Source organism: Scyliorhinus torazame, chromosome 7 (genome assembly GCF_047496885.1).
Source record: "Scyliorhinus torazame isolate Kashiwa2021f chromosome 7, sScyTor2.1, whole genome shotgun sequence".
Lineage (NCBI taxonomy): Eukaryota > Metazoa > Chordata > Chondrichthyes > Carcharhiniformes > Scyliorhinidae > Scyliorhinus > Scyliorhinus torazame.
Window position 1 is genome coordinate 117221909 of NC_092713.1, and position 22574 is coordinate 117244482.

Sequence of the window (22574 nt, forward strand, 5' to 3'; positions counted from 1 at the left end):
CCATCCTTAAATGTGTGATGGGTAGAATGCGGGGTGCACTAGATCAGATCACCGCCCCAATCACCGAAAAAAAAAATTTAACTGTTAAAATCCATGAGGGTGAGGCAGATGAAGGGGGGCTAAGACAGGAATTGGAAATGCAGCGACGGATCTTTTTAGATGAGGAACCGTAGCTATAGATTGGATAGTTCGGTTATCATGGAATGATAAAAGGAGGGAATGACGAATGTGATATAAAATAGTTACTTTAGAGTTACTAGTTAATGTAATGTAGAAATAAGCCACTTTGATTCTTGCAGTTAGGGACAAAGGAATTTGAGACCGCATGGAAAAAGCAGGAAGAGGTGTGTCTATGAGAGTGATGCTGCATTGATAGGGGCCAGAGAAAGAGATTGGAAGTGAGCCAATCAGAATAGATCGAACAGGTCAGGAGGGACATAGGCTGACCTATGTCCGTCGAGTATGTGAAACTTGATACCATTTGAATTGATTTTGCAGAGATCCCTTTGTCTTTTAGTTCAGTCGTTTTCTGGGATGTAAGAGGCTGGATGTCTTTTACATTTCTGTAAGATGATTCAAGCTTGCAAGCTAAATAAATAACTTCTGTTTACGTGCGAATCCGTCTCAACTTTTATTGAGGCCAGACTGACAGAGAAAGAAATTTGGAGATCTACAGCCACACCACGTTTGAATGTCTCCAATCGGTTTCTGCTCTTGCTACAGTACTAAAACAGTTCTTTAAAAGAAAAATCACAAATTACGTGACTGTGCCAGTGTTACGGGTTAGGATTTAGAAAACTCCAAAAGTATATCATGGAGTTCACCTGACCTACAACTGTTTATTGAATTTGGCTCGGATGAGCACAAGAGCCTGCGTTTCAGATGTTATTCAACAGAGTTCTTAAGCACTTTTAATCAAAAAACAAGCTTTATTCTACGAATTTGTATAAACACACAGTAAGAATTTTTATCAACTACAAACGAAAGACCCCACACAGTTACAGTAATGTATGTATAACCCTTAATAAATTCCCCCTTAACTGTTCCAATTCAATAACAAAATCCAAGTGAAGCCAGAAACCCCTTTTCAAAGGTGTGGCCCAGCGCTCGGCATTCTCACTGGAAAAGACTTGTTATTGATACCCTTGTTCCCCTTTCCAATCAGCAGGTTTGAATTCCTTCCAGAAAGCAATGAACTCTTTTAAGTTATCAAGCAGTCTGGAAACAGCTTTTAAAATGAAAATAAAGAATCACTTCTTTCAACCGAAGGTTTTTTGCCCTGGGGTGCTGCATTTGGGCTGCATTAGAGTGCGAAAGTGGGAGTTCGGTGACTAAGGGGAGTTTGGTGAGGAGGGAGCAAGGTGCTCCTTTGGTTTCCTACATTTCCTCAAAGAGCGTTGGGGGGGAAAGAGAGAGCTGGTAGCTTACAAAGAGGGCAGCTGACTGGGAGCAGAGTCAGAGGGCGGAGTTCCAGCTGGTTCACAGGGCAGAATCTCAGCTACATTCTGTAAGGTAAGAGTTGTTTTTTTCTGTGTGTAATTTATTTTTTTGGTGGTGGTGGGGGGGGGGGGGGGAAACAGCAAGCTATATTTGTATAATTCAGCAGAATCACCAATTTTAGAGGGTTCACTTGAGAGAGAGAGAGAGAGAGAGAGAGAGAGAGAGAGAGAGAGAGAGAGAGAGAGAGAGAGAGAGGAGAGAGTAGCAGCAGTATATATATATATTTTTTTAAAACGGGCCTAACGGGTGTTTAATCTTTAATTTTTTTTCTCTTTTAAATCTCTTTGGGAATTTAGCTCAGAGGGGATGGCGGCTAGGGCAGTTGCATGCTCCTCCTGTAGGATGTGGGTGGTGAGTGACATCCCTGGTGTCCCCACTGACTATACCTGTGGGAAGTGGACCCAACTCCAGCTCCTCATTTAGGGAACTGGAGCTGGATGAACTTCGGATCATCCGGAGGCACAGGGGGTGATAGAGAGGAGTTACAGGGAGGTAGCCACACCCAAGGTGCAGGACAAGAGTAGCTGGGTTACAGTCAGGGGAAGGAAAGGGAACAGGCAGACAGTGCAGGGATCCCTCTTGGCCATTCCCCTTCAAAACAAGTATACCGTTTTAGATGCTGTTTGGGGGGGGGTGACGTACCGGGGAAGGTCCGAGTGGGTCTCTGGCACTGAGCCTGGCTCTATGGCTCAGAAGGGAAGGGAGGAGAATAGAAAAGCAATAGTCATAGGAGACTCAATGGCGAGGGAAACGGATAGGAGATTCTGTGGTTGCGAACGAGACTCCCAGAAGGTATGTTGATGTTGCCGCCCGGGTGCCAGGGTCAGGTATATCTCAGATCGAGTCTATAGGATTTGTAAGGGGGAGGGGGAGCAACCAGCAGTCATGGTGCACATAGGCACCAACGAAATAGCTAAGAAAAGGGATGAGGATCTAAAAAGTGATTTTAGGCAGTTAGTTTGGAAGCTAAAGAGGACAAGCAGAGTAGTAATCTCAAGATTGCTACTGGTGCCACATGCAAATGAGGCAAGGAACAGAGAGCAAGAGAATCTAAACATGTGGCTACAGGGCTGGTGCAGGAGGGAAGGCTTCAGATATGTAGATCATTGGGATACCTTCTGGGGAAGGTAGGGCCTGTACATGAAGGATGGGTTGCACCGAAACTGGAGGGGCACCAATATCCTGGGCAGGAGGTTTGCTAGAGCTCTTCGGGAGGGTTTAAACCAGTTTAGCAGGGGGATGGGAACCAGATCTATGGATCAGAGGATAGGGTAGCTGTTGAACAGGCAGAAATAGTATGCAGTGAGTCTGTGAGGAAGGATAGACAGTTGATAGGGCAAAGTTGCACTCAGTGGGATGGGTAAAAGTGTGTCTGTTTCAATGCAAGGAGTGTCAGGAATAAGGGAGATGAACTTGGAGCATGAATCAGTACTTGGAACTACGATGTTGTGGCCATTATGGAGACATGGATTATTTCACAGGGGCAGGAATGGTTGTTAGATGTCCCGGGGTTTAGGTGTTTTAAGAAGAATAGGGAGGGAGGTAAAAGAGGAGGGGGAGTGGCACTGTTAATTAAGGAGTGCATCACAGCTGCAGAAAAGGAGATAGTCGAGGAGGGTTTGTCTACTGAGTCAGTATGGGTGGAAGTCAGAAACAAGAAAGGATCCGTCACTTTATTGGGAGTTTTCAATGGACCCCCCCCCCCCCCAATAGCAGCAGAGATATGGAGGAACAGATTGTGCGGCAGATCTTGGAAAGCTGTAGAAGTAATAGAATTGTTGTCATATGTGACTTCAACTTCCCTAATATTAACTGGAACCTCCTTAGTGCAAATGGTTTGGATGGAGCAGATTTTGTCAGGTGTCCAGGAAGGATTCCTGACTCAATATGTAGATAGGTCGATGAGGGGGGAGGCCATATTGGATTTGGTGCTTGGCAAAGAACCAGGCCAGGTGTCTCGGTGGGAGAGCATTTCGGTGTCAGTCACCACAACTCCTTAGCCTTTACCATGGTCATGGAGAGGGATAGGAACAGACAGTATGAGAAGGTATTTAATTGGGGGAGGGGAAGTTATACTGCTATTAGACAGGAGCTGAAGAGTATAAATTGGGAACACAGTAACGTGGGGGTTGTTTAAGGAGCACTTGCTGCAAGTGCTGGATAGTTTAGTCCCACTGACAAGGAACGAATGGTAAGGTGAAGGAGCCTTGGATGACAAGAGAAGTGGAGCTTCTAGTCAAGAGGAAGAAGGAAGCTTACGTAAGGTTGAGGAAGCAAGGATCTGACTCGGCTCCAGAGGGTTACAAGGTAGCCAGGAAGGATCTCAAAAATGGACTTCGGAGAGCTAGAAGGTGGCATGAGAAAGCCCTGGCGGGAAGGATTAGTGAAAACCCCAAGGCATTCTACATTTATATGAGAAATAAGAGGATCAGAGTGAAAGTAGGGCCGATCAGGGATAGTGGAGGGAACATGTGCTTAGAGTCTGAGGAGGTTGGGGAGGCCCTAAATTAATATTTTGCTTCAGTATTCACTAGAGAATAAGCCAGTTCACAACCACCATGTTGCTAGTGAGAACAGTGTGAACCAGGTTAATAGGCTCGAATAGGTTGATATTGAGGAGGATGTGCTGGAAATTTTGAAAAGCATCAGGATAGATAAGTCCCCTGGGCCAGACGGGATATACCCAAGGTTACTACAGGAAGCAAGGGAGGAGATTGCTGCGCCGTTGGTGATGGTGTTTGCGTCCTCACTTTCCACTGGAGTAGTACCAGATGGAGGGAGGCAAATGTTGTTACCCTGTTCAAGAAAGGAAATCCTGGGAATTACAGACCAGTCAGTCTTACATCTGTGGTGAGCAAAATATTGGAAAGGATTCTGAGAAATCGGATTTATGATATTTAGAAAACAGTGCATTTGACAAGGTTCCCCATGGTAGGCTCATTCAGAATGTTAGGGGGCATGGTATACAGGGAAATTTGTCTGTCTGGATATAGAATTGGCTGGCCAAAAGAAGATAGCGAGTGGTAGTGGATGGAAAGTATTCCGCCTGGAGGTCGGTGACCAGTGGTGTCCCACAGGGATCTGTTCTGGGACCTCTGCTCTTTGTGGTTTTTATAAATGACTTGCATGAGGAAGTGGAAGGGTGGGTTAGTAAGTTTGCCGACGACACGAAGGTTGGTGGAGTTGTAGATACTGTTGAGAGCTGTTGCAGGTTACAACAGGACGTTGACAGGATGCAGAGCTGGGCTGAGAAGTGGCAGATGGAGTTCAACCTAGATAAATGTGAAGTGATTCATTTTGGAAGGACGGATTTGAATGCTGAATATAGGGTTAAAGGCAGGATTCTTGGAAGTGTGGAGGAACAGAGGGATCATGGGGTGCACGTACATAGATCCCTCAAAGTTTCCACCCAGGTTGATAGGGTTGTTAAGAAGGCATATGGTGTGTTGGCTTTCATTAACAGGGGGATTGAATTTAAGAACCGCGAGGTTTTGCTGCAGTTTTATAAAACCCTTTTAGACCACACTTGGAATATTGTGTCCAGTTCTGGTCGCCTCATTATAGGAAGGATGTGGATGCTTTGGAGAGGGTGCAGAGGAGATTTATCAGTACGCTGCCTGGACTGGAGGGCATGTCTTACGAAGAAAGGTTGAGGAGCTAGGGCTTTTCGCACTGGAGCAAAGAAGGAAGAGAGGTGACTTGATAGAGGTGTACAAGGCGATGAGAGTGTATAGCCAGAGACTATTCCCAGGGGCAGAAATGGCTTTCATGAGGGGATTGGAGGAAGGTATAGGGGAGATGTCAGAGGTAGATTCTTTACACAGAGTGGTGGGTGCGTGGAATGCACTGCCAGCGGTGAAGTCAGAGTCATTAGGGACATTTAGCGACTCTTGGACAGGCACATGGACAGTAGTAAATTGAAGGGGTGTAGGTTAGGTTGATCTTTGATTAGGATAAATGGTCGGCACAACATCGAGGGCCGAAGGGCCTGTACTGTGCTGCACTGTTCTATCTATTTAACCTGTGCAGTTCAAAACCAGTCTGAACTCAAAGTGAAAGTAAAAACTCAGAGCCACGGCCCAGATCCACCCGCACAATGCATCACTGAAGCCATGTGATAAGACAAAAACATTTCTTAAAAAGGGACACTCCCATGACAGCCAGGCAAACTGACCCTTTTTGTTCTTCTGAACCAAGTCTTTGACACAGTTGACCACACCATTCCCCCAGGTAGATGGGACTGAACTTGCCCGATTCCATTTTTATCTCATTGTATCCAGAGAATTTCCATCAATGGCTTCCCTTCCCAATCCTGCACCGTTGCCTCTGGTTTGTCCCAAGGATCTATCTCTCCCCCCACCCCCCCACCTCACATCTATATGCTGCTCCTCTGTGACAAAATCAAAATTATGCTGATGACACCCAGATCTACCGCACCACCACCTCTCTCAATCTTTCCATTGTCTCTAAATTGTTAAACTGCTTGGTTAACGTCCAATACTGGATGAGCCAAAATTTCTTCTAATTAAGTGTTGGGAAAACTGAAGCAATTATCTATGGTTCCTGCCACAAAAATCACGTCCTAGCCACTGACTCTATTCCTCTCCCTGCCAACTATCCAAATCTGAGCCAGACAGTTCACAACCACAGTGTCACATTTGATCCATAGATGAGCTTTCGACCAAATATCTGCTGTCACTAAGACCTCCTATTTCCACCTCTGCAACACTGCCCATAGCTCAGTTCTTCTATTACTGAAACCATTATCCATGCATGTCTTACCACCAGATTAGACTATTCTAATCCACCCTTGGCCAACCTCACATCCTACCCTCTGGAAATTTAAAATAATCTAAAAATTTTGCTTCCTAATTTATACCACTATGTTGACCCATCAACCTTTGTGCTTGCTGACCTATACTGGCTCCCATTCAAGTAAAGCCTCGATTTCGAAATTCTTATTTTCAAATCCCCTGACTTGGCTTCCTCCCATCAACTCTAACTCTCAGATATCTGCTCTCCTCTAATTCGGGCTCTTGGACATGCTTGATTTTAAATTGCTCCATCATTGCTGGCCATTGTTACGATCCCCATGGAGACGGAGCTATTAATAATAATCTTTATTACTGTCACAAATAGGTTACGCTCGATCAATAACCCCAGAAGCGAGATTGGATGACAATTGAAGGCTTTATTGGACTAGATGTTTCCCCAGCAGCGCAGGTACTGAATGCAGCTGCTAGGGAAACTAGCAGGCAGGCTTCACCAATGATATTGCTGTCTCAGGTACCTCCCACAGCACTGGTCTTAGAGCATCAACCTGGGTACCGTAATACCCCTAATACCGTCTACCACATTCACCCCTGTTTTATATATTTTTTTTTTTTAAAAGAGTCTGGCGGGGGTGGTGGTCTTGCATTATACAGTGGTAGAGGTGGAGGTTATGGTGGTACCTGGTATACATTAGTACAGTGTTTTGCCTCATCACATGTCGCAATGAATTTATTTACATTCAAAAGGAAGCAATTAGTCGATCAGGGACCCTGGTCGTCCTCTGCGATCTTCGCAGTTTCAGCGGTGATGCAGGCGCCGGCTCGGGCATCCGTAAATCCGGGAGCGTGGCTTCGGCTTCTTCATCACCCCTAGATGGGACCGGTGGGAGGGGGGTGGCTGTGGGGTGTGGGTGGGGATCCAGTGGGCACCAGGTCCCCTAGGGAGACCGTATCCTGTCGGCCGTCGAGGTACGCCACGTAGGCCTATTGAGGGTTAGCGTTAAGGAGGTGGACCCTCTCGACCAATGGGTCTGACTTGTGCGCCAGCACGTGTTTGCAGAGCAGGATGGGTCCAGGAGTGAGGTCCCGGAGGACTTCCTAGGGAAGACAAGGAGACGTTTGTGCGGTGTTTGGTTGGTCGTGGTACACAGCAGTGATCGAATGGAGTGGAGAGCATCCGGAAGGACCTCCTGCCACCGGGAAACTGGGAGATTCCTGGACCGTAGGGCCAGTAGGACGGTCTTCCAGACCGTTCCATTCTCGCTCTCTAACTGTCTGATTCCCCGGGGTTGTAACTGGTCGTCCTGCTCGAGGCAATGCCCTTGCTGAGCAGGAATTGACACAGTTAGTCGCTCATAAAGGAGGCCCTCCTATCGCTGTGTATGTAGGCGGGGAAACCGAACAGTGCAAAGATACTGTGGAGGGCTTTTATGACGGTGGCTGCGGTCATGTCGGGGCAGGGGATGGCGAATGGGAACTGGGAGTACTCGTCAATCACGTTCAGGAAGTACGTGTGGCGGTCGGTGGAGGAGAGGGTCCCTTTGAAGTCCATACTGAGACATTTAAAGGGACAGGACGCCTTTATCAGGTGCGCTTTCTCTGGCCTGTAGAAGTGCGGCTTGCACTCCGCGCAGATTTGGCAGTTCCTGGTGGCGGTCCTGACCTCCTCGATGGAGTAGGGCAGGTTGCGGGCCTTGGTGAAATGGAAGAATCGAGTGATCCCCAGGTGGCAGGGTCCTCGTGGAGGGCCCGGATTCGGTCCACTTGTGCGTTGGCACATGTGCCGCGGGATAGGGCATCAGGAGGCTCGTTTAGCTTCCCGAGACGATACAAGATCTCATAGTTGTAGGTGGAGAGCTCGATCCTCCACCGTAAGATCTTATCGTTCTTTATCTTGCCCCGCTGTGCATTATCGAACATGAAAGCAACCGACCGTTGGTCAGTGAGGAGAGTGAATCTCCTGCCGGACAGGTAATGCCTCCAGTGCCGCACAGCTTCTACTATGGCCTAAGCCTTCTTTTCAACGGAGGAATGGCGGATTTCTGAAGAGTGGAGGGTGCGTGAGAAGGCGGCCACGGGTCTGCCCGCTTGGTTGAGGGTGGCCGCCAGAGCTACGTTGGACGCATCGCTCTCGACTTGGAAGGGAAGGGATTCATCGATTGCGTGCATCATGGCCTTTGCAATGTCCGCTTTGATGCGGCTGAAGGCCTGGTGGGCCTCTGCCAACAGGGGAAAAACCGTGGATGGAATTAGTGGGCGGGCCTTGTCTGCATAGTTGGGGGTGCACAGGGCATAATATAAAAAAAATCCCAGGTAGCGTTTCAAGGCCTTGGAGCAGTGGAGCAGTGGAGGAGGGGGAACTCCATGACGGGGGCGCATGCGTTCGGGATCTGGGCCTATAACTCCATCATGCACTACGTAGCCGAGGATGGCTAGACGATTGGTGCTGAACACGTATTTGTCCTTGTTGTAGGTTAGATTAAGGATTTTTGCGATATGGAGGAATTTTCAGAGGTTGGTGTCGTGGTCCTGCTGGTCGTGGCCGCAGATGGTGACGTTATCGAGGTACGGAAACGTGACCCGCAAACCGTACCGGTAAACCATTCAGTCCATCTCCCGTTGGAAGACCGAGACTCCATTTGTGACACCGAAGGGAACCCTTAGGAAGTGGTAGAGCCGCCCATCTGCTTCGTATGCAGTGTATTTGCGGTCGCTAGGGCGGATGGGGAGCTGGTGGTAGGCGGATTTTAGATCCATCATGGAAAAGACCTTGTATTGTGCAATCTGATTGACCAAATCAGATATGCAGGGGAGGGGGTACGTGTCGAGCTGCGTATACCTGTTGATGGTCTGGCTATAATTGATGACCATCCTATGCTTCTGCCCGGTCTTTACAACCACTACTTGAGCTCTCCAGGGACTGTTGGTAGCCTCAATAATACCTTCCTTCAGTAACCGCTGGACTTCCGACCTAATGAAGGTGCGGTCCTGGGCACTGTACCGTCTGCTCCTGGTGGAGACGGGTTTGCAATCCAGGCGAGGTTCGCAAAAAGGGAAGGCAGATCGACCTCGAGGGTCGTGAGACTGCAGACAGTGAGAGGGGGGGGGGGTTTAGGGCTGCCGAATTTAAAAGTTAAACTCTGGAGGTTACATTGGAATCCTAACCCTAGGAGCATGGCAGCGCAGAGGTGAGGGAGGACATAGAGGCGGAATTTTAAAATTCCCTTCCCTGGACCGTGAGGTTTGCTACGCAGAACCCTTTGATTTCTACAGAGTGAGCCGGAGGCCAGGGAGATTTTTTGGTTAACTGGGTGGATGGGACGAGAACAGCGCCTTACCGTGTTGGGGTGTATGAAGCTCTCTGTGCTCCTGGAGTCGATCAGGCAGGATGTTTTGTGCCCATTGATGAGCACGGTCGTCGTCGCAGTCGAGACCATTCGGGGGTCGAGACTGGTCCAGGGTCACCGAGGCAAGTCGTGGCAAAAGTTGGAGGTTTTCCTCGGGCGGTGTGTGGTCATCAGAATCGGGGTCCTGAGACTCCAGCCAAGATGGTGGTGCCCATTGGTCACAGATGGCTGGGGGTGTGCAAGATGGCGGCACCCATCCGTCGCACGTGGTCCCTGGGGAACAAGATGGCGGCACCCGGGGCCCACATGTGGCTCTGGAAAAGGAAGATGGCGGCGCCCGCTGGCCGCACGTGGCTTGCGGAGAGAGTTGGGGGTGGCGGTCCGGGTTCGCCCCCGGCGACCACCCGAGCCTGGCATACCGCCACAAAATGGCACTTTTTGTCGCACCCTTGCAGGTGGAGGAGTGGGCCGGGCAGCGCTGCCGGGGGTGCTTGGCTTGCCCGCAAAAATAGCAGCAGGGCCCCCCGGGGTTGCCTGGTAGTCGCGCAGCACAAGCTTGTGGGGGGGATGGGGGATGCGTCGGAGTCGGCTGCGAGGGGGGGGGGGTTCCACGCTGCCCAAGGGGCTGCCACGCGATCGGGGACATAACGCGTGGGCGTTTCAGGAGTCTACATCCAGGGAGCTAGCAAGGGCCCGTGCCTCCTTGAGGCCTAGTGTCTCTTTTTCTAGCAGCCGCTGGCGGATTTGGGAGGACAGCATACCTGCAACAAATGCGTCCCGGATCAAAAGTTCTGTGTGGTCACTGGCTGAAACTTGCGGGCAGTCACAGTTCCTACCTAACACCAGGAGCGCACGGTAGAATTCCTCCAGCGATTCCCCAGGGATTTGTCGCCTCGTCGCTAGCAGATGTCGGGCGTAGACCTGGTTTACTGGGCGAATATAGTGTCCCTTCAGCAGGGTCATTGCGGCCTCGAAATCGTCCGCATCCTCAATGAGGGTGTAGATCTCTGGGCTCACACTCGAGTGGAGAACTTGGTTTCTGGTCCTCCGTAGGTGCAGTCGTGGCCGTCCCGAGGTATCCTTTGAAGCACGCCAGCCAGTGTTTGAAGGTTGCCGCTGAGTTTACCGCGTGGGGGCTGAGTTGCAGACACTCCGGCTTGATTCGGAGCTCCATTCTTTAAAATCTAGTCCAATAAATTGATACTCGATCAATGATCCCAGAAGCGTGATTGGATGACAATTGAAGGCTTTATTGGACTAGATGTTTTCCCCCAGCAGCACAGGTACAGAATGCAGCTGCTTGGGAGACACAGGCTCTTATACTCCGCCTTACTGGGCGGAACCAGCAGACAGGCTTCACCAATGATATTGCTGTCTCAGGTACCTCCCACACCAATGGTCTTACATCATCAACCTGGGTACCGTAATACCCCTAACACCAACTACCACAGTAAGCTTACAACAACACTGCAATGAAGTTAATGTGAAAATCCCCTAGTCGCCACACTCTGGCGCCTGTTCAAGTACAGAGAGGGAGAATTCAGAATGTCCAATTCACCTAACAAGCACATCTTTCGGGACTTGTGGGGGGAAGAAAAGAGACAAATTTCCTGATGACCAATGGAAAGAACTGAAGGACAGGATTGCATATTTTAAAACTTTTACTGTAACAAAACATAACATAGATCAAACACAAACTAAAGAAAAACTACTGCTATAACTAACACAACCAAAATAGGCCTTTCACCAAGTACCATTCTTAAGGCAGATATGGTAGTATTAAAGTATCAGTCCCAAATCTCCAGCTGAGGTTCACTTTTCTTCACCACACCAGGTTGAAACTTCCAGTGTTCTGTGACAATTGTTCCACCCCATGTCCAATTATCACCGGCAAGGTACAGCACAACAATTCCCCATTGCTTACATCTTTTTTTTTAAATTTAGAGTACCCAATTCATTTTTTCCCAATTAAGGGGCAATTTAGCGTGGCCAATCCACCTACTCTGCACATCTTTTGGGTGAAACCCACGCAAACACGGGGAGAATGTGCAAAATCCATACGGACAGTGACCCAGAGCTGGGATCGAACCTGGGACCTCAGCGCCGTGAGACAGGTGCGCCACCGTGCTGCCCCCCCCCCCAATTTCTTACATCTTAAGGAGCTGTTTCTCAAAAACATCATTCTTGGCTGTTAATACAAAGTAGTTCATCCTTTCGTACAGCAGTGGCTTATTTGTTTATGCATCTAAAACAGTAACTATCCTTGTTATCATAGAATTTACAGTGCTGAAGGAGGTCATTCGGCCCATCAAGTCTGCACCGGCTCTCGGAAAGAGCACCCTACCCAAGCCCACACCACCCGACCCCATAACCCAGGAACCCCACTCAACCAACACTAAGGGTAGTTTTTGGACACCAAGGGCAATTTAGCATGGCCAATCCACCTAACCGGCACATCTTTGGACTGTGGGAGGAAACCGGAGGAAACCCACACACACACACACGGGGAGAACCTGCAGCCTCCGCACAGACAGTGACCCAGCCGGGAATCGAACCTGGGACCCTGGAGCTGTGAAACAATTGCACTAACCACTATGTTACCGTGCTGCCCAATGTGCAATACTGTAAAAAGGTGTTAATGTGTTCCACACCCCCATGGGATTTCTGTTCTGGTTTCTCTTTCCATGACAACCAGATCACATGGACATGTCTCTGAACTGAGATGCTTATGCAGAATTTGTTTTACTCGAGTTAAAAGGTGCATTTTAAAATATAACCACTTGGCAAACTCCAGTGAGCATAACACCATGCCTTCAGCTGTCTATGCCCTAAGCTCTAGAATTCACTCATTAAATTTATCCGCCTCACTTCTCTCCTTAAAATAAATCTCTTTGAGCAATATTCTGGTCAACTGCCCTAATAATCGCCCGAGTTAGCACAGTGTCACATTTTGTTTTATAATTCTTCTCAGAAGTGCCTTGGGATACTTTATTTATTGAAGGTAATAAGTATAATTCTTAGTTCTGTGTTGAACTCCACAAACAAGTGTTAAGAACTAAGTGCATGCTTAAATGGAATGTACTATATAAATGAATTAATCTACAAATTCATTACCTTAAAGTTTTAAGAACCTAATTTCCTAATAAGTGGATATAACATTTGGTCAGAAATAAATGGATCTCCTCCTTCAGTGTTGCACCACCGCAGTGGGTCGGATTTCAAACAATGACGAGACAGAGTACAGGAATGAGATAGAGAATCTGGTGAACTGGTGCAACGACAATAATCTCTCCCTCGATGTCAACAAATTGAAGGAGATTGTCATCGACTTCAGGAAGCGTAGTGGAGTACATGCCCCTGTCTACATCAATGGGAACGAAGTAAGAAAGGGTCAAGAGCTTCAAGTTTTTAGGTGTACAGATCACCAGCAGCCTGTCCTGGTCCCCCCATGCCGACATTTAGTTAAGAAAGCCCACCAATGACTCTACTTTCTCAGAAGACTAAGGAAATTTGGCATGTCAGCTACGACCCTCACCAACGTCTACAGATGCACCATAGAAAGCATTCTTTCTGGTTGTATCACAGCTTGGTATGGAGCCTGCTCTGCCCAAGACCGCAGGAAACTACAAAAGGTTGTGAATGTAGCCCAGTCCATCACGCAAACCAGCCTCCCATCCATGGTCTCGATCTATAATTCCCGCTGCCTCAGAAAGGCAGCCAGCATATTTAAGGACCCCACGCACCCCGGACATACTCTCTTCCACCTTCTTCCGTCAGGAAAAAGATACCAAAGTTTGAGGTCACGTACTAACCGACTCAAGAACAGCTTCTTCCCTACTGCCATCAGACTTTTGAATGGACCTACCTTGTATTAAGTTGATCTTTTCTCTACACCTTGCTTTAACTGTATTATATTCTGCAGTCTCTCCTTCCTTCCCTATGGTATGCATAGTTTGTACAGCATGTAAGAAACAATACTTTTCACTGTACACAAATACATGTGACAATAATAAATCAAATCAAATCACTGAAGAACACATATGCAGGTCGACAATCCGAGTGGAACTTGAATCCCTAACCTCCCGACTCGGAGGCAAGAATATTACCAGTGAGCAATCACAAGTATAAATACGAGCCCATGTCCAGACAGCTGTCAAGATCACTGTAAATGAACACTTTAACCATCGTATTCTTATTTGAAACTGTGCTCATTCTAGCGGCAGATGCTATCACGTGGTTATCTGTATATAATTCGGTCTCTGACGATCAGTTCAGTCAAGTGTTATCACTGCAAGGTGTTTCGGGATTGCGTTAACTAGTGCACTGCGATTCGGTTTAATTTTCTGTGGGGGAAAACTAGTTTCTGTTCAGAGGAGTCCTGACAAAGTAATAGACTACGTTTAGCAGCTCAAAGTCGTTCTGTTTAGTTTGAGTGTTTTCAAACATTAAAAGTAACAACGTAGTAAATAGTGGAATTCATCCAAAACTGTCAAACCCCGAATTTAAGAGAAACTGGACGAGTTGCAAACGACTCAAAGGTGAGTGAAATAGTAAATTACCGCAAAAGACGAAATCTTATTTCAGCAGCAGACTAAAGAGCCCGCCAAACGTCTTTCTGTATAGTGCGACGGACACACGCAACACACTCGTTAATACAATCCGACTCATGTTTCAATAACAAGCTGTTTCCTCTAACTTTGTGTTGGGACTCCCAATGTGTGCGCCCTGCTGGAGATGCTTGCCCGCCACCTCGGAGTGGGGCCCAGAGCTTTGGGGGGGGGGGGAAGCTAAACAGGACGAGGAGAAAATAAGCCCTGGGCATCTGATGTGTTTTGTGGGGGGGGGGGGCAGCAGCAAATGCCATGTAGCGTCACCCTGCCTTTACGCGAGGCAAAGGCCGGGTTGAAAATGTACAGGCCGTGGGAAAGGAGGAGGGAGTAGTGAGGCCGGGCCTCATCAATCCCCCTCTCCTTACTCCCACCATCACAGAGCCCGGCAAAAAGCCTCAACAATATAGCGAATGCAGAGACACCGAGCGATGGCAACATTGTCTCCCGGACATTCTAACCCGCGGTAACAATCGCCCCGCCGCTGCTACAATGTTTCACCCACCGACAAGAGAGAGAGAGGCTGCGGCTCGACTCCTGCGTCCTCACCCAGTCAAATAGGCTGCAAGGCAGCTCCCCGCTTACCCGGTCTCCCTTGGCCTGCTGGCTCGACTCCTCACCAGACCGCGGCCTCCCAAGCTGAGACTCGATGACAGATTCCCGGTCTCCCCCACCTCGAGCCAGTCGGAGTGACAGCTGCGGCCTCCATCCAGGGGCCGGGGGGCCGGTCATTCAGGCTGAGTGACAGCGGCGACGGCTAATCGGATGCGGCGAGCCGGGTGGGCGGCGGCCTCAGCTCCCTGCCAGTTACGGTGCGTTAGCGAATGAGGCGAGCGAGGGCGGGCCACGTCAGCCGGAGCTGTCACTCATCCGCCGCACTCATGATGACTCGGCATCAATTGAAAGATTGTTTTGCCAGAGTAAAAGCTCCTTTGGGGGTTACATGCCTGGCGGTAGTTGTTGACGGACCTTTTATTTTATTAAGTGTCGTGCGTTTAACCCAGGTTACTGCATCTGAACAAGTGTGACACGTCAGCAAGCTGCTCTTTGGGTCGGCTGAGTGGGGGAGTTGCAGAGTACAGGAGTCCTGCGGCGTTCAGTGACAGACAGCAATCATCACAATTCACAAACTAGTTTGTCTGCTTTTTTATAAACTGAAAAATTAAATATTTATTTACCACACCTTCAAGTACACACAATGACATGATAGCACAAAGTTCCATAGCTGATCAAACTTAATAAATATTGCTTCAGCTTTTGTAGCTGTAGTTTGCAGTGTCCAGTTTAAAAAGTGAACTAGGGCGGGGCTGTTAGTGGGATCATAGCCTGGTCTATTCGTTTATTTGTGGATTCTGAAAATTAAGTGGGAGTCCGAATCATTTACCTTTGTATCAGAACAGAAATAAAAGGTGAATGGATTTATATTCTTAAAATAAATCAGATGTATGCAGATTATCAAATATTTGATCATGTTGATTGCTGCAAAGCTCCTTGGGACATTTAATAATAACCTTTTATTGTCACAAGTATGAAGTTACTGTGAAAAGCCCCTAGTCGCCACATTCCGGCGCCTGTTCGGGTAAGCTGGTACGGGAATTGAACCCGCGCTGCTGGCCTTGTTCTGCATCACAAGCCAGCTGTCTAGCCCACTGAGCTAAACCAGACCCTTATTTGATGAGTTCAAATGGACCCCATTTTCACTGGACCTGAATTGTGGGAGGTACAGATCTTTAGAGAGATTGTAAATGCTCTATCTTTCTTTAATAATAAATGTCACAAGTAGGCTTGCATTAATACTGCAATGAAGTTACTGTGAAAATCCCTTGGTCCACCATACTGAGAGAGAATTCAGAATGTCTAATGCACCTAATAAGCACGTCTTTTGGGACTTGTGGAAGGAAACCGGAGTGCCCAGAGGAAACCCATGCAGACACTGGGAGAACATGCAGACTCTGCACAGACAGTGACCCAAGCGGGAATCAAACCTGGGACCCTGATGCTGTGAAGCAACAGGGCTAACCATTGTGCTACATGCCACCTTGAAAGGTGGCTATGGTCTGCCAAACTAGCAAGTTATTTAAATGCACAGTCCGTAATTATCCCTGTGATATTTGATTGAAAACTGTTCTAATATTTTCAATAGTTGTTTGTTAAATTACCCTAAGTGCTATCATTATTGTATTATTCGCTGCTTTCTGCAGTCTATCATTATCACAGTGGGGCGTGTGGGGAGAGGGGGAGCTGGATTGCAAGTTTACATTTTGATTGACAGATCAACAAGGTTATGAAAGGATTTGCTATATTCGTTGTGGGGTTCTGAATACAAATGTTTGTTTTTATAAAGGATCAAGTATTTGAGGGGATTTAAATTGTATTGAATGTGTTTTCATGAATTAATTTTTCAAAAATTATCATGAACTGTGTAATAGATATTTAGAACTTAATTTTATCTCACATGGTTCCTGAGGTTTGCCAGTGGTAGATATTTGGGGACTTGACTTGGCATATGGACGGTTGAGGATGGGGTCATGAGATAGCAATAAGTTGGTATAGGTGCTACAATGGATCATGAGGATGGGTAGGAGGTCATGAGTTGGCACTAAGTTGGCACAGGGCCTATAATGGGCCATGGGGTGGGTGCAGTGTATGCATTGGCATGGAGGGTATAAGAGACCATCGGATGGCTGGGGCATGAGTTGGCATGTATGGGCTTTGGGACCGCGTGAGAGGTGAGGGCTAGAGGGCTTAATGTTTAAGAAAACAATCCGGGCCTCTCTTTAATCATGAACAGATACATCATCCAAGCTTTGTTGGGCAGCCCTCAGAACAGATCATATGACCCCATTCATTTGACCTTAAATTAAAGATACAGGCCCAAAACATAGCAATCTTATTAACCTAATTTTTGTAACATCTCCCTCCTAAGACATTAAAAGTTATCACCTTTGTGATAAGTTTTCAAAAACACTATCCAAAATATAATAATTTATAACATTTTGGACTTCTCAGTGTTGACGCTTCTTCAGTGTTTCCCTCCCTACCCCCTCCTCTAATCAAAAAAAACAACAACCACTGTAAGGATCCCAGTCGAGAGGAAGGCCCAAGGGCAGGTAGAGGTAGAAAGAAGTTGAACTGTGATGCCACAGCCTGCAGGTAAGTGATTGACTGATGACTGGTAAGTAGTTTTTCTTTTCCCTGAGTTATTGTGCGGGGCGCAGTGGTTGCTGAGTGGGTGCTTGCTGAGACGGGGAGTAAATTTAAAAACAACTTACTGTAGGGAGTTTCCAGCTGAATCCAGTTGGAGTGAGGACAGAGTGACTGCTGGGTAAGAAGTAAAGATTTAAATTGTTTGCGCAGGCACATAACAGCTGATTGCTGTTTTTGTGTGGGGCGCAGTGGTTGCTGGTTAAGTGTTTTATTTTTTTACCTGTATTTAAGTTGGGCAGTTTCTAAACCCTAGACACTGCACTTGCAGAGTCCCCCACCCTTCCACCTCCTTTAACCTAAGGGGTAGAGTGAATAACAGGTAAGCTCTTTCTTTCTTTTTCTTTTTTTATCTAGAATGGATGGCAGGGAAGGCAGTGAATGTTCCTCCTGCAGAATGTTTGAGGTGAGGGACGTCGTCAGTGTTCCTGCTGATTTCATCTGTGGGAAGTGCACCCATCTCCAGCTCCTCAGAAACCGGGTTAGGGAACTGGAGCTGGAGCTGGATGAACTTCAGATCATTCGGGAGGCAGAGGTGGTTATAGATAGAAGCTTCAGGGATGTAGTTACTCCGAAGAATAAAGATAGATGAGTGACGGTGAGAGGGGCTGGGAGGAAGCAGTCAGTACAGGGATCCCCTGTGGTTGTTCCCCTTAGTAACAAGTATACTGCTTTGGATACTGTTGGGGGGGGGGGGTCATGATATTCAGATAAACATATCATGGTGCAAACACACATACACACTGATGGACAGATCGACGGACCAATCAACACACACGCAACATCACAGCCAATCACCAGTGAGAGCACACGCACTATAAAACGGGGAACACCACAGTTCCCGCTCATTCCAGCAGGAGACAGCTCAGGGCACAGAGCTCACACCAGCCACTCAGACATACACCATGTGCTGAGTGCCTCTCTAAGATAGTGTTAGGGCTAGGTCCACAGGTTAACGGGTAAATTACAAACCAGAGTCATAAGTTTACAGATGTTATTAAGTGTAATAAAACAGAGTTGTACCATCTACAACCGTGTTGGTTCGTCTGTATAGCGGAACACCCAACACAACATAGTACCAGGATTGGAACCCAGCAACTGTGAGGCCTACCTGCACATAATCAGGGATCCGCCATCCTGCGCCATGAACACCATCAGCCCGCCGCAGCTGCTCCAAATCGCTGGAAATCTCGGCGTAAACTGGAAGCTGTTTAAACAGCGCTTCCAGTTCTTCCTAGAAGCCACAGAAAGGGAGAATGCATCGGACACCAGGAAAATTGCCCTCCTCCTCTCCACAGCAGGGCAACACGCCATCCACATCTACAACTCCCTGGTGTTCGCGGAAGGTGAGGACAAGACAAAGTACAAGACGGTCCTTCTAAAACTTGAGCAACACTTCAGCGTCAAGGTGAACGAGAGCTTCGAGAGGCACCTCTTCCAGCAGCGCGTGAAGGGTAAGGATGAGCCTTTTCAATCTTTCCTGACACACCTCCGTATCCGCGCGCAGTCCTGCGGCTATGAGGCCACCTCCGATTCCATGCTTCGGGACCAGATAGTTTTTGGGGTCATCTCGGGCACCCTACGCCAGCATCTCCTCAAAATTAAGAGCCTCACCCTAGCCACCGCCATCGAAGCCTGCGTCCTCCATGAAAACGCGACCAGCCGGTACTCCCAATTCCAGGCGACCGAATTGGCACGGCAAGGGTCCTACGAGGCCGAGTGGGTACAGTCGATCGATTTCCTCCCAGCCCGCAGCCCGGACGAGGGCAGCCATTTTGCGCGCTTTCCGCGGCCTCCCGCGCTTGTAAGCGGCAAAAGAGACGTCGACGCAGAGGGACGTGATGCGCAGGCGCGCTCTATGCAGGACCGAACTGCGCCTGCGCGGTGGCGCAACGAACGCCATGATGTCACGACGTGCGGCAACTGTGGATCCGCACATTTAAAGCGGCAATGTCCAGCAAAAAATCGACAATGCCTCCGCTGTGGCAAGATGGGACACTACGCTGCCTGCTGTCGAGCAGCTCAACCTGCCAACGCTCCCCAATTCCGCCAGCCTCGCAGGGACGTGCGGGCCATTCAGCCTCCATACACGAGTCATACCCTGACAACTTACAGACCGGTGATACCAACGACCGGGAAGCCTTCCGCGTTGCGGTCATTGACAGGAATCGGATGTCCCCAAGTAGGACCCACCAGCCGATGCCAGTGAACAGCGTTAATCCGGGTGATGAATGGTGTGGGTGTGCCACCCTAACGGTCAACCCAAATTCGTCGCCCACCTACTAGGCTGGACTTATGAGCCTGTTTGCACATTGGACTCACTAAAGTGTTATGCCACAATGTTAATGTGTTTCTCTTTTTGTCGTTACAGGAGTTTGTTTTCGATGTTTGATGATTGCACTTGTTTTGTATATGGTACAACCTCGTTGCTATGTTGCACCTGACACCTTCCTATGTATATAGTTTAGCCTCATGTACATGTTGTAGATATTGCACACACACATATATTCAGCTGCACTCAGTACACACCAATATTTATTACCACATAGGCACATATTCTTGTAAAAAGGGGGGATGTCATGATATTCAGATAAACATATCATGGTGCAAACACACATACATACTGATGGACAGATCAACGGACCAATCAACACACACGCAACATCACAGCCAATCACCAGTGAGTACACGCACTATAAAACGGGGAACACCACAGTTCCCGCTCATTCCAGCAGGAGACAGCTCAGGGCACAGAGCTCACACCAGCCACTCAGACATACACCATGTGCTGAGTGCCTCTCTAAGACAGTGTTAGGGCTAGGTCCACAGGTTAACGGGTAAATTACGAACCACAGTCATAAGTTTACAGATGTTGTTATTAAGAGTAATAAAACAGAGTTGTACCATCTACAACCGTGTTGGTTCGTCTGTATAGCGGAACACCCAACACGACAGGGGGGACTTACCAGGGGTAAGCCATGGGGTACAGGTCTCTGGCACAGAGTCTGTCCCTGTTGCTCAGAAGGGAAGGGGGAGAGGAGTAGAGCATTAGTCATTGGAGACTCCATAGTTAGGGGGATAGATAGGAGATTCTGTGGGAACGAGAGAGACTCGCGGTTGGTGTGTTGCCTCCCAGGTGCCAGGGTCCGTGATGTCTCGGATCGTGTTTTCGGGATCCATAAGGGGGAGGGGGAGCAGCCCCAAGTCGTAGTCCACATAGGTACCAACGACATAGGTAGGAAAAGGGATAGGGATGTAAGGCAGGAATTCAGGAAGCTAAGGTGGAAACTTAGATCTAGGACAAACAGAGTTATTATCTCTGGGTTGTTACCCGTGCCACGTGATAGTGAGACGAGGAATAGGGAGAGAGAGGAGTTGAACATGTGGCTACAGGGATGGTGCAGGAGGGAGGGTTTCAGATTTTTGGATAATTGGGGCTCATTCTGGGGTCGATGGGACCTCTACAAACAGGATGGTCTACACCTGGACCAATATCTTGGAGGGGAAATTTGCTAATGCTCTTCGGGGGGGTTTAAACTAGTTCAGCAGGGGATTGGGAACCTGAATTATAGCTCCAGTCTACAGGAGGTTGAGAGTAGTGAGGTCATGAGCAAGGTTTCAAAGTTGCAGGAGTGTACCGGCAGGCAGGAAGGTGGTTTAAAGTGTGTCTTCTTCAATGCCAGGAGCATCCGGAATAAGGTAGGTGAACTTGCGGCATGGGTTGGTACCTGGGACTTCGATGTTGTGGCCATTTCGGAGACATGGATAGAGCAGGGACAGGAATGGTTGTTGCAGGTGCCGGGGTTTAGATATTTCAATAAACTCAGGGAAGGTGGTAAAAGAGGGGGAGGGATGGCATTGTTAGTCAAGGACAGTATTACGGTGACAGAAAGGACATTTGATGAGGACTCGTCTACTGAGGTAGTATGGGCTGAGGTTGGAAACAGGAAAGGAGAGGTCACCCTGTTAGGGGTTTTCTATAGGCCTCCGAAAAGTTCCAGAGATGTAGAGGAAAGGATTGCAAAGATGATTCTGGATAGGAGCGAAAGCAACAAGGTAGTTGTTATGGGGGACTTTAACTTTCCAAATATTGACTGGAAACGCAATAGTTTGATTACTTTGGATCGGTCCGTTTTTGTCCAATGTGTGCAGGAGGGTTTCCTGACACCGTATGTAGATAGGCCAACGAGAGGCAAGGCCATATTGGATTTGGTACTGGGTAATGAACCAGGACAGGCGTTAGATTTGGAGGTAAGTGAGCACTTTGGTGATAGTGACCACAATTCGATTATGTTTACTTTAGTGATGGAAAGGGATAGGTATATACCGCAGGGCAAGAGTTATATCTGGGGGAAAGGCAATTATGATGCGATGAGGCAAGACTTAGGATGCATCGGATGGAGAGGAAAACTGCAGGGGATGGGCACAATGGAAATGTGGAGCTTGTTCAAGGAACAGCTACTGCGTGTCCTTGATAAGTATGTACCTGTTAGGCAGGGAGGACATGGTCGAGCGAGGGAATCGTGGTTTACTAAAGCAGTTGAAACACTTGTCAAGAGGAAGAAGGAGGCTTATGTAAAGATGAAACATGAAGGTTCAATTAGGGCGCTCGAGAGTTACAAGTTAGCTATGAAGGACCTAAAGAGAGAGCTAAGAAGAGCCAGGAGGGGACATGAGAAGTCTTTGGCAGGTAGGATCAAGGATAACCCTAAAGCTTTCTATAGATATGTCAGGAATCAAAGAATGACTAGGGTAAGAGTAGGGCCAGGCAAGGACAGTAGTGGGAAGTTGTGCGTGGTGTCCGAGGAGATAGGAGAGGTGCTAAATGAATATTTTTCGTCCATATTCACACAGGGAAAAGACAATGTTGTCGAGGAGAATACTGAGATGCAGGCTACTAGACTAGAAGGGCTTGAGGTTCATAAGGAGGAGGTGTTAGCAATTCTGGAAAGTGTGAAAATAGATAAGTCCCCTGGGCCGGGTGGGATTTATCCTAGGACTCTCTGGGAAGCTAGGGAGGAGATTGCTGAGCCTTTGATCTTGAAGTCATCTTTGTCTACAGGAATAGTGCCAGAAGACTGGAGGATAGCAAATGTTGTCCCCTTGTTCAAGAAGGGGAGTAGAGACAACCCCGGTAACTATAG

The 22574-nt window shown here is 48.0% G+C and overlaps 2 protein-coding genes across 5 annotated transcripts in view; one reads left to right on the forward strand and one right to left on the reverse strand.

The window, feature by feature from the left end:
- Positions 1-14947, reverse strand: part of keap1b (kelch-like ECH-associated protein 1b) — an 83540-nt gene extending 68593 nt beyond the window's left edge. For 2 of the 4 annotated variants that reach the window (XM_072511349.1, XM_072511354.1), the window contains exon 1: positions 14812-14947. The gene's annotated coding sequence lies outside the window, so the exon portion shown is untranslated. Of the gene's footprint in view, positions 1-14731 lie in introns of all 4 variants that reach the window. The other 2 variants (XM_072511351.1, XM_072511350.1) reach the window with 2 other exon arrangements.
- Positions 14024-22574, forward strand: part of acot11a (acyl-CoA thioesterase 11a) — a 180501-nt gene continuing 171950 nt past the window's right edge. The window contains exon 1 of the mRNA XM_072511357.1: positions 14024-14157. The gene's annotated coding sequence lies outside the window, so the exon portion shown is untranslated. The remainder of the gene's footprint in view (positions 14158-22574) is intronic.